This window comes from Rana temporaria, chromosome 2 (assembly GCF_905171775.1).
Source record: "Rana temporaria chromosome 2, aRanTem1.1, whole genome shotgun sequence".
Classification (NCBI taxonomy): domain Eukaryota; kingdom Metazoa; phylum Chordata; class Amphibia; order Anura; family Ranidae; genus Rana; species Rana temporaria.
Window position 1 is genome coordinate 31,504,427 of NC_053490.1, and position 17,266 is coordinate 31,521,692.

The window sequence follows — 17,266 nt, forward strand, 5'->3', positions numbered from 1 at the left end:
TACTGAAATATTACTGTGGCCTTCAGTTATTTGATAGATCAAAATGAAATTGCTGATCCAAACACCCAAATATTTATAAATGACAATCATGGAAATTGTTCCATGATTGTCCTAAATCAGGGGTTCCTAAACTTTTGCATACGACTGTATATTGTTTTTTATTACATTTTTTTTTCTTTTATCTATGATTGTTTTCCCTAACACACTGTGACCAGTGCAATACAGTGTTACCATAGTAGCACTGTACTACTTTGGCGAAGTGATCAGGAGGATTTAATTTTTTTTTTTTACACGGTATGATTGGTATTTGCAACTATTTTTACTAAATAAAACTGGTTCATTCTGTGTCTTTTGTTGCAATTAGCTGTGATTGGCCAAAGCTAATCACATGGTACAGATGGGCTGTGATTGGTCCTGTCTGTACCAAGTGATCACTGTGACCAATCGCAGCTATCAACACAATTGTATACATCGGTGAGCATGAAAGGAAGCCATCCATTGTTTACAATTGTCATGTCATCTGCTGTGATTGGTCACAATGATTACATGGTACTGGCAGCGCGCCGGTGGATACAGCTGGTGACAGATTGCGCCGCTGTGTGGCCCTGCAAGAGGCACGTCCTGGGATGACATCATATGACGAACCCTGCTCCCACCCTGCCATCTTTTTATTATACGCTGGGCAGGGAGGGGTTAATACACAGTGCCCTTCACTGCAACTAATAAAGCACAGGTCATGAGAAGGGAAGTCTACACCTTTGGAGCCTAGTAAATGTAATTAGGTGGCTTTAGAGCCACCCGGATCATTTTTACTTTTAACCTAATGCTTAGCATGTTTTTGGCAGACAAAGGGTTGAAGGCATTTTTTAATTAGTTGTGCCTTGGTTGTTTGGTTGAAGATTTTTCACTGTAGGTATTCATTAGCTTACAAAGTAATTTACCAGTTTATCCATGGGGCCAGTGCCTTTATGTTTCTCTGATGCTTTTCTTCTCACTGAGAAGGACGGTAGTACCTCACTACAATGGGGTACATATGGCGGTCCTACACAGTACATTGCAACATGTCACAGTACATTCCGAAATGTCCTCTCGTGTTTTATTCACAAGGAGTAATGATGAGCCGAACACCCCCCCGTTCTGTTCGCACCAGAACCTTCGAACGGCCAGACCGTTCGCGCGAACATTTAAAACCCCATTGACGTCTATGGGACTCGAACGTTCGAATTCAAAAGTGCTCATTTTAAAGCAGTGATTTTAATGATGCTTAAATAAAAAAAATAAAAAAATGAAAAATTCCTTTAAATATTGTACCTGCTGGGTGTCTATAGTATGCCTGTGAAGTGTCACGTGTTTAGAACTGTCCCTGCACAAAATGAGATTACTATAAGAAAAAAGTAATTTAAAACTGCTTGCAGCTTTAATGTAATGTCTGGTCCATGCAATATGGATGAAAATCATTGAGAGAAATAGCACAGACACAGACAGTACACACACCACGTAGCTTTAGGTGCAAACTACAGAGCACACGGCCAGTACACACCAAGTAGCTTTAGGTGCAAACTACAGAGGACACAGGCAATAAACCACGTAAGAATACTGCAGCTAGCACAATCACCTGCCTGCCAGTAAATGAGGAAGAACTGATCTAGCTAAACTATACAGTAAATAAATATATGTACAACACTTGGGATGTATATATATCCTCTACACACTGTAACATTAACTGACTAGCCTGCCTGCTCTATCTACCTGAAAAAAATGACACTCTCTCTCTGTCCTCTCTTAACCACCGCAACACACTACACAAGGCCGACCTGCATGAGACCATTTATAGTGTGGGGCGTGTACTAAACCCCCTGAGCCATAATTGGCCAAAGCCACCCTGGCTTTGGCCAATTATGGCTCTCCGTTTTTTGCAAGCTGTGATTGGCCAAGCATGTGGGTCATAGTGCATGCTTGGCCAATCATCAGCCAGCAATGCACTGCGATGCCGCAGTGAATTATGGTCTGTGAAACGTAACTCGAATTTGGCGCGAACGACCCAAAACGTTCGTAATTCGACGAACGATCGAACATACGATGTTGGAGTCGAACATGAGTTCGACTCGAATACGAAGCTCATCCCTAACAAGGAGACATTTGTTCACCTATGGCCACTTAGAAGACAGCAAAGTGTAATATACCAAAGAGACAGTTCATGATTGTGAAGAAACAACTTACAGCTGTTTCCAGAGAGAACTGAACTTGAAGCAGTATACAGTGGAACCTTGGATTATGAGCATAATCCGTTCCAGGAGAATTCTCGTAATACAAAGCACTCGCATATCAAAGCGAGTTTCCCCATAGAAGTCAATGAAAATGAAAAGAATTAGTTCTGCATTGACTTCAATGGCATGCAATACCACATGTGGTCAGAGGTGGGGGGGGCGCTGGAGAGCCTTGGAAATTATCAGCGATTGCTCGGCTGGCCTCGGAAACCCTCGAAAAGGCCACACCTGGGAACTGAGTATTTCCAAACAGCTCCGCTCAGCTCTGCTCGGCTCTGCTCGGCTCCGGCGCCCCCGCACCTCAGGCCAAATGCGGTACTGCCCCCCCCCATTAGTTTGAATTCTGCTTGTTTTGCGAAACAACACTCGCAAAGCGAGTCAGAATTTTTTTTTAAAAGTTGCTCGTCTTTCAAAATGCGCGTTACTCGTAAACCAAGTTCAACTGTATTGGGTGAAGAAAAAGGGGGGTTCCCCTGGGTGGACTTTTAAGGCACTAATAATATTTCAAAATATACAGGATATTGAGAGTAAAAAAGGTTTTATTCACAATTGTACATATTCATCAAAAATGTTTAAATATTAAATTAAAATACAGAGTTCCAAAGATTGTCACCATATAGGTAAATACAAGAAGAAGAACCTTCTTTACACCCAAGAAGGTTCTTCTTCTTGTATTTGCCTATATGGTGACAATCTTTGGAACTCTGTATTTTAATTTAATATTTAACCACTTAACCATATTGCTGGTCAAAGACCAGAGTACTTTTTGCGATTCGGCGCTGCGTCGCTTTAACTGACAATTGCGCGATCGTGCGACGTCGCTCCCAAACAAAATTGGCGTCCCTTTTTTCTCACAAATAGAGCTTTCTTTTGGTGGTATTTGATCACCTCTGCGGTTTTTAGTTTTTGTGCTATAAACAAAAATAGAGCGACAATTTTGAAAAAAATGAATATTTTTTACTTTTTGCTATAATAAATATCCCCCAAAAATATATAAAAAAACTATTTTTTTCCTCAGTTTAGGCCGATACGGATTCTTCTACATATTTTTCGTAAAAAAAAAATAAGCAATAAGCGTTTATTGATTAGTTTGCGCAAAAGTTATAGCGTTTACAAAATAGGGGGTATTTTTATGGCATTTTTATTAATAGTTTTTTTTACTAGTAATGGCGGCGATCATCGATTTTTTTCGGTACTGCGACACTTCGGACACTTTTGACACATTTTTGGGACCATTGGCATTTTTATAGCGATCAGTGCTATAAAAATGCATTGGATTACTATAAAAATGCCACTGGCAATGAAGGGGTTAACACTAGGAGGGGGGGGAAGGGGTTAAGTATGTCCCTGGGTGTGTTCTAACTGTGGGGGGAGGGGTGGCCTCACTAGGGGAAATCACTGATTTTCTGTTCATACATTGTATGAACAGAGGATTAGCATTTCCCCCCCTGACAGACCGGGAGCTGTGTGTTTACACACACAGCTCCCGATCCCCGCTCTGTAACGAGCAAACGCGTGTGCCCCTAGTTGCCTGCGAGAGAGCCGATGTAGAGCTACGGGCTCTCGCGCAGGAGAGCCAACCTGCCGGCGGCAGGTCGGCAAGTAGTTAAACATTTTTGATGATTATGTACAATTGTGAATAAAACCTTTTTTACTCTCAATATCCTGTATATTTTGAAATATTATTAGTGCCTTAAAAGTCCACCCAGGGGAACCCCCCTTTTTCTTTTCTCACATTTACTGGATGTGGCACAAGCATACACTTGCCATTCACCCTCCTCTCTTTCAACTGTATTGGGTGAATATAAACCATGGACAATTTATATATTTTTGTTAATTTTTATTATATGTCTTAAAGCGGGGGTTCACCCCAAAAAAATTATTTTTAACATGACATTCAGCCGAGTTGTCAGAATGGCAATCAGCTGTTTTTTTTTTCAGTGCAGCACATACCGTATTTTCACCGCCGCTTCCGGGTATGTAATCTGCGGGACTGGGCGTTCCTAAGTGATTGACATCCTTCCGACCGGCGCATACAGCGCGTCACTAGTTGCCGAAAGAAGCCGGACTGCGGGTCGGCTCTATACGACGCCTGCGCACCGACGTTCGGCTTCTTTTGGCAACTAGTGACGCGCTGTATGCGCCGGTCGGAAGGATGTCAATCACTTAGGAACGCTCAGTCCCGCAGATTACATACCCGGAAGCTGCGGTGAAAATACGGTATGTGCTGCACTGAAAAAAAAAACAGCCGATTGTCATTCTGACAACTCAGCTGAATGTCATGTTAAAACATTTTTTTTGGGTGAGTTCCAGCCTTTTTTTTAAGTTTATTAAAAGTCAGCATCTACAAAAAGTGTAGCTGCTGGCTTTTAATAAACAGACACTTACCTGCTCCACGGCTTCAGCGACGCGCTGGCCGGGGCTCCGCTCCTCGCCCCCCCTCGCCGGCCGGCGTCTTCAATCCTAGTGTGGGCACCCGGCAGCAGGGCCGGCCCTATGATGGGACCGGGTGGTACCATGGGTACCAGGCAGCACTTTTAGGGGGGCAGCATACTGATGCCAGCCAGCCCGTTCCGCCAGCTCCGCTACCCAAATAAAATTGATGTCCTTTTTTTCCCACAAATAGAGCTTTCTTTTGGTGCTATTTGATCACCTCTGCGGTTTTTATTTTGTGTGCTATAAATATATATATTTTTTTACTTTTTGCTATAATAAATATCCCCAACATTTTGAAAAATAAACTATTTTCTTCAGTTTAGGCCAATATGTATTCTTCTACATATTTTTGGTACAAAAAAAAAACCACAATTAGCGTACATTGATTAGTTTGCGCAAAAGACATTGTGGCCGCCGGCAATTCACAGGTCCCTTTATACTCCTGGATACATGTATAGAGCCATGGCAGGTCCTTTTATACGCCTATATGCATGTATAGAGCCATGACAGGCCCTCTTTATACTCCTATACATGTATAGAGTAATGACAGGTCCTCTTTATACTCCTTTATACGTGTATAGAGCCATGACGGGTCCTCTTTAGTTATCATGATATAAAATAATGAATGTGGGGGCCTTTTGGTTGGCGTGATTTTTTTTTCTGGGGGGGGGGGGCAGCATTTCATTCTTGGTCCCAGGCAGCACAATGTCTTGGGCCGGCACTGCCCGGCAGTGACAGCTTTCGGCTTCACGGCCGGGCACCCACTGCGCATGCGCGAGCGACACTGCGCATGCGCGAGCGGCGCGGCGCAGTCCGATTGGACAGACGCTCACCTACATGGAGGGGCTGCAATAAGGCGATTAAGCTAATCGCCTTATCAGCCCCTCGGCGGAAGGAGGAAGTGGGACAGGAAGTCCCCTTCTCCTGAAGCCCCCACCCCCCCCCCAAAAAAAAATTACATGCCAAATGTGGCATGTAAGGGGGCGAGGAGTGGGTTAAGCGGAAATTCCATTTATAGGTGGAACTCCGCTTTAAGTAGACCCAAGGAGGCTTTGGTCTATACCATGTGGTTGTCGAACGGTGCAAATGTTCCAGAGCTATGACATTGTAAAGCATGTTAGGTTACCTAATGAATCAACAAGGAAAAAATGTATGGAGTGACTAAACAGATATAGCCTGGTATGTTTATTAAACCTGGAGTTATGTGCACTAAGGACCCATTTGTATTGGTATCTGCAACTAATCCCTGGCTGCTACTCTCTGTGTCTGGTTCATGTCACATCTTCTGTCCCTCGGCATAAGATGTTTTAAAGCTAAAAAAAAAAAAAGCACCCCCAATGATAAAGTACTGATCTGTGAGCATTCACAGACCTGTACCTAGCTGATATGAATATACCAATAGACATGGGATCTTGCTCCTGTTTCCTAATTACGCCATAGTGTTATCACCATGTCACATGTACTTCCATTGGGAATAAATAGGCAGCCATGCCAATGCTCATTGCACAGGCCTAGTCCACCATTGTCCCCATCAGGAACTATGATGTGCAGCTGACACTGGAGAAAATGCATGTAAACAAGAACTGACTGAAAGAAGCTGGAAGGAGATGAGCAGTACTGAAGCGAAATAAGATAAAAAAAAGCGAAAACAAATATTTATTAACTGCTTGCCGACCAGCGCACGACTATATACGTCGACAGCATGACACGGACACGGATATATACGTCCCCTTTAAGAAGCCGGGATTGTGGGCGCCCGCCGGGAGCTCCGTGGGCTAGATTCACATAGATTAGCGGATCTTTAGATCCGCGTAATCTATGTGATTTACGATCCGCCGGTGCAATTTAGCGAGGCCAGTGCAGTATTCACAAAGCACTTACCTCGAAAATTGCACCGTCGGATCGTAACTCCCCCGGCGGAATTCAAATTCCGCGGCTAGGGGGAGTGTACAATTGAAATCAGGCGCGTTCCCGCGCCGATTTAACTGCGCATGCGCCGCCGGCGAAATTACCCAGTGCGCATGCTCCAAGTGACGTCGCTAGGACGTCTTTGTTTTCGGCGGCAACGTCAATTGCGGCCATCCGTATTCCAGACCGACTTACGCTTAGGTAAAAATTTGAAACTCGGCGCGGGAACGACGGCCATACTTAACATTAGCTACCCCTCATTTAGCAGGGGTAACTAACCGCCGGAAAAAGCCGAACGCAAACGACGTAAAAAAAAAAAGCGACAGGCGGGCGTTCGTTTCTGAATCGGCGGTTCTCCTCATTTGCATATCCGACGCGTAAAAGACCGAGGCGACACCTAGCGGCCAGCGGGAGATTGCAGCCTAAGATCCGACGGTGTAAGTCACTTACACCAGTCGGATCTAAGGGAGATCTATGCGGAACCTGATTCTTATGAATCAGTCGCATAGATCCGACCGTCGTATCTCTTTGTGAATCTGGCCCCGTGACTCTGACCGCGGGTCCCGCGGACTCGATGTCTGCGAACATACCTGCGATCGTGTCACGGTGAGGAAGAAGGGGGAAATGCTTAAGTAAATAAGCATTTCCCCAGTCTCCCTAGTGACAGGACAGTGTACACAGCTTCCTGTAATCGTAAGCTGTGATCACTGTCGTGTCGCACACAGCCCATCCCCCCCTGCAGTTAGAACACATCCCTAGGTCACACGTAACCCCTTCAGCGCCACCTAGTGGTTACCCCCTTCACTGCCAGTATCATTTCACAGTAATCAGTGCATTTTATAGCACTGATCGCTGTAAAAATTACAATGGTCTCAAAAATGTGTCAAAAGTGTCCAATGTGTCCGCCATAATGTCGCAGTCACCATAAAAATCGCTGGTCGCCGCCTTTACTAGTATTTTTTTTTTTTTTATAAAAATGCCATAAAACTATCCCCTATTTTGTAAACACTATAGCCTAGATTCACAAAGCACTTACGCCGACAAATCACAAGATATGCCGACGTAAGTGCAATTGTGCGCCGTCGTATCTGTGCGCCGGACCCACAAACTAAGATGAGCCTAAAAACAGGCTTCATCCCTACGCCGGTGTAGGGTGGTCGCACATTTAGGCTGGACGCATGGGGGCGCTCCCATTGATTAGCCATTCAAATAAGCAAAGGAGTGAAATACAGCGATTCACGAATATACGTGCGCCCGACGCTGTACGCGTAAGTTGTACGTCCGGCGTAAAGTTATTCCCCATAAAGGAGGTGTAACCCAGAAGCAGACATGCAAAGGTCTGCACCAGGGAACACAAGCCGGCGTATTTTACATTGGATGTGTCTGGCTGGGCGTAGGTTACGTTCACGCCGTACGCAGTGATCCGACGTAGTTTAGGCATTTGTTCCAACGTGGTTGTGAGCATGCGCAGGGGGATGCGTCCACGTGCATTCGCAGTTCGTGATACGTATCTGTCTGGCGCTCGGCCCATCATTTGCATGGGGTCACGCCTCATTTGCATGGCTCACGCCCACTTCCACCTACGCCGGCGTACGCCTTCGAAACCCAGCGCAGCGTTGGGAGCACTGGCTTGGTGAATTCCATGCTTGCCTCTCTGCGCTGCGTTGGCGTAGCGTACGTTGTTTGCGCTACGGCGGTGTAATGTGCGCCCGCTCTCCGTGAATCTGGGCCTATAACTTTTGCGGAAACCAATCAATAAACGCTTATTGCGATTTTTTTAATATGTAGAAGAATACGTATCGGCCTAAACTGAGGAAAAAATTTTTTTTTTATATATTTTTGGGGGATATTTATTATAACAAAAAGTAAAAAATATTGCATTTTTTTCAAAATTGTTGCTCTATTTTTGTTTATAGCACAAAAAAAAAACAAATGCATAGGTATTCTAATACCACCAAAAGAAAGCTCTATTTGTGGGGGGAAAAAAGGACGTTTGGGAGCCACGTCGCATTCGGCACTGCGCCGATTTAACTGACAAATGCACGGTCGTGCAACGTGCCTCCCAAACAAAATTGGCGTCCTTTTTTTCACACAAATAGAGCTTTCTTTCGGTGGTATTTGATCACCTCTGCGGTTTTTATTTTTTGTGCTATAAACAAAAATAGAGCGACAATTTTGAAAAAAAATGCAATATTTTTTACTTTTTGCTATAATAAATATCCCCCAAAAAAGATATAAAAAAAAACATTTTTTTTCCTCAGTTTAGGCCGATACGTATTCTTCTTCCTATTTTTGGTAAAAAAAAACTCACAATAAGCGTTTATCGATTGGTTTGCGCAAAATTTATAGCGTTTACAAAATAGGGGATAGTTTTATGGCATTTTTATTAATATATTTTTTTTATTACTAATGGCGGCGATCAGCGATTTTTTTCGTGACTGCGACATAATGGCGGAACAGATCGGACACTTTTGACACATTTTTGGGACCATTGTCATTTTCACAGCGAAAAGTGCTATAAAAATCCACTGATTACTGTGAAAATTGCAGTGAGGGGGTTAACCACTAGGGGGCGCTGTAGGGGTTAAGTGTGACCTCATGTGTGTTTCTTACTGTAGGAGGCGGGGCGGGGCTGGACGTGTGACATCAGTGATTGTCGTTCCCTATATCCCAGTGCGCATGTTCAAAGTCAAGTCGGCTAGAATGCCTAAGATACGTCGAACATTGCCTACGAAGTAAACGTAACTTACGCACAGCCCTGTTCACGTACGACTTACGTAAACGACGTAAATTTTCGACGGTCGTTCCGACGTCCATACATTAACATGACTTACCCCTGCTTTATGAGGGGTAAAGTTACGCCGGTCGTACGCCTTACGTAAACAGCGTATATTAATACGCCGGGCGCAAGTACGTTCGTGAATCGGCGTATCTAGGACATTTGCATATTTATAATGGGAACGCCGAATGCGTCCAGCGTAACTATGCGCCGGCGTAGGCAAGTTAAGTCTGACGGCTGAAGCCATGTTTTTGGACGTATCTCGCTTTGTGAATCGGCGCAAAGATGCGACGGCGCACATTTGAAACTACGCCAGATGCTTTCTGAATCTGGCCCTTACTGTACAAAAAAAAGTCCTTTGGCATAGGGTGATTACATGGATTGAAAACTGGCTACAAGGGCGAGTTCAGAGGGTGGTGATAAATGGGGAGTACTCGGAATGGTCAGGGGTGGGCAGTGGGGTACCCCAGGGTTCGTTTATAAAAAAAATCCCAGAAAGCCATAAGAAGTCCAGTTTGTGAGAAGCCATGTGGGGGACACAGTAAATATGTGGAAGAAGGTGCTCTGGTCAGATAAGACCAAAACTGAAGGTTTTGGCATAAAAGAAAAGCGCTATGTGTGGCAGAAAACGCACAGCACATCACCCTGAGCACACCATCCCCACTGTGAAACATGGTGGTGGCAGCATCATGTTGTGGGGATGCTTTTCTTCAGCAGGAACAGGGAAGCTGGTCAGAGTTGATAGGAAGATGGATGGAGCGAAATACAGGGCAATCTTAGAAGAAATTCTGTTAGGCCCCGTACACACGACAGAGTTTCTCGGCAGAATTCGGCGAGAAACTCGGTCAGAGCCTGATTCTGCCGAAAAACTCTGTCGTGTGTACACTTTCGGCCCGATGGAGCCGCCGAGGAACTCGTCGAGAAAATAGAGAACATGTTCTCTATTTTCTCGTTGTTCTATGGGAGCTCTCGGCCCGCCGTGCTCCTCGGCGGCTTCAGGGCTGAACTGGCCGAGGAACTCGATGTGTTTGGCACGTCGAGTTCCTCGGCCGTGTGTACAGGGCCTGAGTCTGCAAAAGACTTGAGATTGGGGTGGATGGATGTTCACCTTCCGGCAGGACAACGACCCTAAACATACAGCCAGAGCTACAATGGAATGGTTTATTTTTAAAGCATATTCATGTGCAGAGGCGGCTCTAGGCTTTGTGAGGCCTTAGACATGAGACCCCACTCACGCCCATAATGGGAAAAATAATTTAACCACTTCCCGACCGCCGCATGTAGATATACGTTGGCAGAATGGCACATACAGGCACATTGGCGTACCTGTACGTCCCTGCCTAGACGTGGGTCGCTACATGCGGCGGTCGGATTCCCGCGGGGAGCGATCCGATCCGGTGACGACGGCGCGGCTATTCGTTTATAGCCGCTCCGTCGCGATCGCTCCCCGGAGCTGAAGAACGGGGAGAGCCGTATGCAGGGCCGCTGATAGGCCAGTACAGCCAGCCCTGGCGTCCCGGGCCCGGCGTTCAGGGGGGGCCCGGGCAGCCTCATAGACAGAAGTAAAAAAATAAAAATGTTTCTTCTAAATTACACCCCTGCTTAGCCACTCCTGCTAGCTTAGGGGGCGGGGGTATTGTGGCTATTTTTCGGGCCCCTCCTCTCTGATTATGTGGTGGAGGGAGACTGGAAGTGGAGGGACTTTTTTTTCTTTTTCGGGCGCATGTGCAGTGCATTTCGCGCCCTGCTCTGCCGCTTACAGTTCCGGGCGCCAGCCTGCTGCTGTCCATTTCCTTCCCTGGCGGAGTGATCTAGCTCCCCTTAGCAAGATGGCGAGAGAGAGGCTGCAAGGTGCGCGGCGGAGGTATCAGGCAGCTGACAAATTGCCGAAGCAGAGGGGAAGCTGGAATTTGTGGCTGCTGCAGCACGGGAGTGCCTGGAGGTGGGTTAGTGCTGACACAGAAGGGGGAGCATGTTTGTCTGCACCTGGCACTTTGGAAAATTGCACGAGTCAAAATTGTCAATGTATGGACTTGGAGATAAAAGGACACAGACTCATGTATAAATTAGATTTGCTTATTATTTTAATTATTATTTTACACTAATTTCACAGGTAATTGGAACATTTTTGTTAATGGATATATGATTTTTATAATTTTGATGATGTATCTAGTATAATAATGTTAATATTGTGGGGATTCATTAGGCAAAAAAAACAAACATATACACAGGCAATTTAAAAGCAGCAGCTTATCGAGGATTCATTCACATAGGATTTAATTGTGTTGGCTATTTCACCTAAGAGTGGTTATTGGTATTATAAGAATATATCACCATCTATAACACACAGGCAGTGTGTTATAGATGCTGATGATCTTAAAGAGGAAGTAAACCCTATTATTTATTTATTTATTTTTAAAACACCCTGCAAGGCATAGCATACTAGCTCATTATTAAGTACTTACCTGAGATCGAAGCCCCTGCAGTGGTGCTCGTTCCCCTCCTCCGTCGCCGCCATCTCTGCACGATTCACTTCTGCATATCATGGCTCCGGCGCTGTGACTGGCCGGAGCCACAATGACGTCACTCCCACTAATGCGCGCTGGTGCCGCCACTAACGGCATGATCGCCGCTAGTAACGGCACGCTCAATGCGCCTGCGCGCCGTTGTCTATGCGCGGTAGACATTGGTGTCTTTCTTTTGCAGATCAGACACAGCCTGCTCTGCTTTAAGGGTAGCTGGTGTAAACAAATCGACTATCCATTTATAACCAACTGCCCTCCAATCCGATCTGCTAGACAGCGGGTTACAAATCCCTTTCCGTTTTGTTTAGAGAATCAGATTGGAGGTAGGTGGGTGTAAATTAACATAAGTCCATTTAGATCCATCGCTCTATAGTAATGAATGGAGGGTCAGATCAGGTCCGCCTATAAAATGGACAGGCGGGCCCTATCAGACCCGTTGTGTGAACCCACCCCCAAACTGCTTGCGCCCACCCTTTGGCAGGGTGGCACGGACAGGCTGGATCACATACATGTACATCCAGCCTGTTCCTACACTTTATTTCAAGGTGCGGTGTAGGGAGGGGGCGGGGCAATGGATAGGGTTGAGGGTGGGGCTGAAGGGGGGGGGGCCCCGTCAGGTAGGCTGTACGGGGCCCCATGATTTCTATCAGCGGCCCTGGCCGTATGTAAACACAGCTTCCCAGTGCTTCACTGTGGCGGCTGCATCGATCGAGTGATCCCTTTTATAGTGTCCGCCATAATGTCGCAGTCACGAAAAAAATCGCTGATCGCCGACATTAGTAATAAAAAATTTTTTTTTTATAAAAATGCAATAAAACTATCCCCTATTTTGTAAACGCTATGAATTTTGCGCAAACCAATCGATAAACGCTTATTGCAAATTTGTTTTACCAAATATAGGTAGAAGAATACGTATCGGCCTAAACTGAGGAAAAATTGTTTTTTTACATATGTTTTTGGGGGATATTTATTATTGCAAAATGTAAAAAATATTGCATTTTTTTCAAAATTGTCGCTCTATTTTTGTTTATAGCGCAAAAAATAAAAACCGCAGAGGTGATCAAATACCACCAAAAGAAAGCTCTATTTGTGGGGGGAAAAGGACGCCAATTTTGTTTGGGAGCCACGTCACACGACCGCGCAATTGTCTGTTAAAGCGACGCAGTGCCGAATTGTAAAAACCCCTTGGGTCATGTAGCAACATATTGGTCCGGTCCTTAAGTGGTTAAGCAAGAAAAATGGCTGCAGAAAATGCACGTATCTAGCATACAGGTGATCAGCACCACTTCCAGGGCACCCTCCTCACCCATCAGACATATTCAGCCAATGCAAGAGGGAGGAGAGAGGAGGAGGTAAGAAAGAGAGAGGGGTGATAGAGAGATCTGATGACGCCGACATTAGTACTGATCACAGGCAAATTAGGCGGCCGCGAGGCCCCTGTAAGTGCGAGGCCTTACGCGACCGCCTAATTTGCCTAATTAGAGAGCCACCTCTGTTCATGTGTTAGAATACACAGTCAAAGTCCAGACCTAAATTCAACTGAAAATCTGTGGCAAGACTTGAAAATTGCTGTTCACAGACGCTCTCCATCCAATCTGACAGAGCTTGAGATATTTTGCAAAGAAGAATGGGCAAAGATGTCCCTCTCTAGATGTGTAAAGCTGGTAGAGACATCCCCAAAAAGACTTGCAGCTGTAATTGCAGTGAAAGGTGTTTCTACAAAGTATTGACTCAGGGGGGGCTGAATACAAATGTACCCCCCACACTTTTCACATATTTGTAAACCATTTTGAAAGCCATTATAATTTTCCTTCCACTTCACAACTAGGGTCCAGATTCTCAAAGGAGATACGACGGCGTATCCCCAGATACGCCGTCGTATCTCTGAGTCCGAGCCGTCGTATCTATGCGCCTGATTCATAGAATCAGTTACGCATAGATTTCTATTAGATCCGACCGGCGTAAGTCTCTTACGCCGTCGGATCTTAACTGCATATTTACGCTGGCCGCTAGGGGCGTGTACGCTGATTTACGCCTAGAAATATGTAAATCAGCTAGATACGCGAATTCACAAACGTACGCTCGGCCGACGCAGTACAGATACGCCTTTTACGTTAGGCTTTTCCCGGCGTAAAGTTACCCCTGCTATATGGTGGTGTACATGCGGCGTACCAATGTTAAGTACGGACTTTGTTCCCGTGTCAAATTTTGAAAAATTTACGTAGTTTGCGTAAGTCGTCCGTGAATGGGGCTGAGTGAGTGAGTGAGTGACTTGTATAGCGCAGCAAATGCGAACTTAATCGCCTCAAGGCGCTTGGAATCCAGCGTCGTACCGGTCTTTCAGAGGAGGTGGGTCTTTAGTTTTTTCCTAAATGCCCAATGGTTTTCCTCTAAGCGGATGGTGATGCGTAGAGCATTCCAGAGCCGTGGTCCTTGGACCAAAAATCTTCGTTCTCCCTTTGATTTGTAGCGGGATTTAGGAATTTGGAGAAGGTTTTGGTTGGTTGACCGGAGCACGTGCTTGGTGACGTACGGTTTTATTTTCTCGCTTAAGTATTGGGGAGCCTTCCCCTGTATACATTTGTGGGCGAGGCAGAGCGTCTTGAATGTCACCCTGTCCTGTACGGACAGCCAGTGGAGGGACCTCAGCCAGTGGACGTCATTTACGTTCACGTCGAAACCAATACGTCCTTGCGGCGTACTTTAGAACAATGCATTCCACGGACGGCGCATGCGCCATTCGTGAAAAAAGTCAATCACGTCGGGTCACATAACATTTACATAAAACACGCCCCCCTGTTCCACATTTGAATTAGGCGGGCTTACGCCGGCCTATTTACGCTACGCCGCCGCAACTTACGGAGCAAGTGCTTTGAGAATACCGCACTTGCCCATCTAAGTTGCGGAGGCGTAACGTAAATAAGATACGTTACGCCCGCTCAAAGATGCGCCGATCTACGAGAATCTGGCCCTATGTGCCACTTTGTGTTGGTCTATGGCCCCGTACACACGACCGAGGAACTCGACGTGCCAAACACATCGAGTTCCTCGTCGAGTTCAGAGTTGAAGCCGCCGAGGATCTCGGCGGGCCGACTTTTCCCATTGACTAACGAGAAAATAGAGAACATGTTCTCTATTTGGCCCGACGAGTTCCTCGTCGGCTTCCTCGCTGAAAAGTGTACACACGACCGAGTTTCTCGGCAGAATACGGCTCGGACCGAGTTTCTGGCTGAATTCTGCCGAGAAACTCGGTCGTGTGTACGGGGCCTCTCACATGAAAAATCCCAATAAAATACATTTATGTTTTTGGTTGTAACATGACAAAATGTGGAACATTTCCAGGGGTATGAATACTTTTTCAAGGCACGGTACACCCTTGGTGGTGTCTTCAACGGAACATACTGGCACACATAGGCAGGCATGGCCCAATGTGGTCTCTACCAGGAAGCTGTTCCAGAGGAAAGAGGTTGTAACCTTTGCCTGCTTTCTAGCTGGATACAAAAATAAGTCTTGCCTGGAGCTGAGCTTTAATTTAATTGAAGGAACAGATGGTAACAGCGATTAATTTAATTTAAAAGGCACCTTACAGAAAAGGGAAAGTAAATCAGTTAGTGATGTACTAAAGACATTCTGGAAACATTGCCAATAAAATACAAAAAAAAGACCAATTGAGGAACTTTCATGCGTTTGTTATATAATCCCGTGCATCCGCACCATGGGCTGTGTGCTGTGCTGATAGAACACTGTCATGCATGGCTGCATATATGAAATATAGGCATAAATATAGAAAACAGTGCAGCGCTGTTATTGATAATAAAATGCTTAAATACAATTGAGTAAAGACAGTGTAGACAAAAAAAAGCCCTTTGATAAAAAAGAGTCCAAATGAATTAAATGAATAAGTGATAAAGAAACAGCAAAGTCCGTTTGAAAACCCAAAGTTAAAGAGTGTCTCAATCCGGTGTGGTTTCATCTATAAAAAATTCCTTAATTAACAAGATGTGATGAGATCTTGATTGCTGTGAAATAGTGTTCACCCATGCAATTCGTGAAGATAGGATTAACCGCTTACCAGAGGTAAAGACTGTTTTACACCAGTCTTATAGAGCCTATGGGAAGTCAGGTCTCCCAATACCTTTTCAGCAATAATAAAACTCAGCATTCGATCTGGGTGTCATAAAATGGAACAAAAGAAACTTCTCATAGTGCATAACGTTAAAACCAAGAGGTTATATTTAATATAGGTAATGCACTTACAGTTAAGTTGCCAAAAAACTGCATAACAGTGGACAAGGATAAAAAAGAGCGCTTCAGCTGTAGTGTTCCGATGCTCCTCGCTACTCAGTCTGCAACCACGGCCAGCGTTCAGGACGGAACGCGATGACGTCATGGCACCCAACAATCGTTTCGTCACGAAGGGACTTCTACGGGGGATTAGCCGGCTAATCCCCCGTAGAAGTCCCTTCGTGACGAAACAATTGTTGGGTGCCGTGACGTCATCGCGTTCCGTCCTGAACGCTGGCCGTGGTTGCAGACTGAGTAGCGAGGAGCATCGGAACACTACAGCTGAAGCGCTCTTTTTTATCCTTGTCCACTGTTATGCAGTTTTTTGGCAACTTAACTGTAAGTGCATTACCTATATTAAATATAACCTCTTGGTTTTAACGTTATGCACTATGAGAAGTTTCTTTTGTTCCATTTTATGACACCCGGATCGAATGCTGAGTTTTATTATTGCTGAAAAGGTATTGGGAGACCTGACTTCCCATAGGCTCTATAAGACTGGTGTAAAACAGTCTTTACCTCTGGTAAGCGGTTAATCCTATCTTCACGAATTGCATGGGTGAACACCATTTCACAGCAATCAAGATCTCATCACATCTTGTTAATTAAGGAATTTTTTATAGATGAAACCACACCGGATTGAGACACTCTTTAACTTTGGGTTTTCAAACGGACTTTGCTGTTTCTTTATCACTTATTCATTTAATTCATTTGGACTCTTTTTTATCAAAGGGCTTTTTTTGTCTACACTGTCTTTACTCAATTGTATTTAAGCATTTTATTATCAATAACAGCGCTGCACTGTTTTCTATATTTATGCCTTTTAATTTGTTGTACACATTTTAGTGCTAGCTGCTACTTGTTTTTTTGTTTGTTCACAACAATATTCATCACTTTTTACCCTTTCGTCTTCCAGGACAGCCATGAGATATAGCTCCTCCCTCCGGGACAGGAAACACATTAACCCCAATTATAAAAGGCGGTCCTCCAGGCCTCTTCCTCAGTTTTTTGTGTTTCCTGCCGGATGGGAAGGAGCACATTAGGAACGTTTTTTTTTGTATAAAGGG